Genomic DNA, 1,402 nt, shown 5'->3' on the forward strand with positions numbered 1-1,402 from the left:
TAACGACATCAAATAAAAAAAACAGCGAGGGCCAAGAATTATTAGTGCATCAGCCCCAGTCGCTACAGCTTAGTGTAGACCAGTTGGATATAGACATCCTACCCCTTCCTAAACCCTCCCGAGTGTCTCAGTTGAGCCAATCGGTCCCCTCCCTCGTCTTTAAACGGTTAGCTCTTCAGGTGCAGGCTCTCCATATAGCACTTTATATTGCAGTCATTTTAAAATTAAGATCATTACAATTTACCTTTCTTTGTAAAAATAGATCCCCATGGCCTGTCAAAAAGGGGACCCCTCTCACCAGTAAATATTGGAAATGACAGCCACAAGAGAGCTCACCCAGCTAGCCCTAGTAATGCGAATAGTCCCACGGACTCGGTATAAGTACCGCGCATTCGGAGGCTGAAAACAAACGTGGGAAAGGTACTGAGCTTGTTTCCATCTCTACCGTCTATCAAAGGCTCAAGCGGCTCCACGGCAACGTGCGGATCCAGTTGGAGCGAGCGAAAAATTAAAAGCAAAGTCCTTTTCCGAAAAGAGCTATCTTCGCTAGACAAAGAGTTCTGCTGACTTTTTGGGTTTTTTCCCCCTTGCATTTGACTTCGGCACTGGAAGTCTGGCTTTGAATCGAGATATCTAGGTCACCCCACTGGTAATCTGATTGGATGAGAAAGATTTCATTAAGATAGGTCAATGGAACAAAATGTTGTCACGGGATAGCGGTCTCGTAACACGTGAGCAACGCCCCGGCGAAGACCGAGTAATTCATCAGAAGCGCTGGAGGGAGATTCCAGCATCTATTTAGGAAGCGGCGTGCGCTTTTCCAGTGGCCAGTCTTTTAATTTCTGTTCTGCCTAACAGACGGTTAACGGGGGAAGCGTGCAACAGTGCCAGGGCTCTGTGACCAAAACGCAGGCTGCCGATTGGCTCGTGGCGATTCGGACCGTTAAGAAACAATTTTAGGCACAGAAAGACAACTCCAAATCCAAACACACAACAAGGACAACAAGGCGGTTTGCGATTGGGCGCAATCCTGAACTTTCACACCCCATAAAGGGCAGCCCTCCAGTATCTCGCTGGCAAAGGATCACTCCCGGCTGGCATCAAATGGGCATGGGTGGGTTTGAAGGAGCCAGGAAACAAAAAACCAGCAACTTCCCTTCCCTGAAACACTGAGGGCATCCAACAGCCAAGGTCTCAAACTAAGCAGCATGGGCAGCCAGACACCCAAAGAGCTGCCCAAGGATTTGGACTCAGTTTCTTGGCATGCAACTTTCCAAGGGCCTGGAAAAATAAAGAGCATGAAACAACCGCAGAGCAGGCGGGTGGGTGGGTGGCGGGGGAGATTCACCAGGCTCTGGGGACAGAGCTGGGGGTCAAGGCTGAGCTGCTGGGGAAGGGGAAG

The 1,402-nt window shown here is 49.5% G+C and overlaps 1 protein-coding gene across 3 annotated transcripts in view; it reads right to left on the reverse strand.

Annotated features, from left to right (window-relative positions):
• Positions 1–1,402, reverse strand: part of CUEDC1 (CUE domain containing 1) — a 96,155-nt gene that overhangs the window by 94,012 nt on the left and 741 nt on the right. The gene's annotated exons all lie outside the window — the stretch shown is intronic.

This window comes from Gavialis gangeticus, unplaced genomic scaffold (genome assembly GCF_001723915.1).
Source record: "Gavialis gangeticus isolate Ggan-Ray unplaced genomic scaffold, GavGan_comp1, whole genome shotgun sequence".
NCBI lineage: Eukaryota > Metazoa > Chordata > Crocodylia > Gavialidae > Gavialis > Gavialis gangeticus.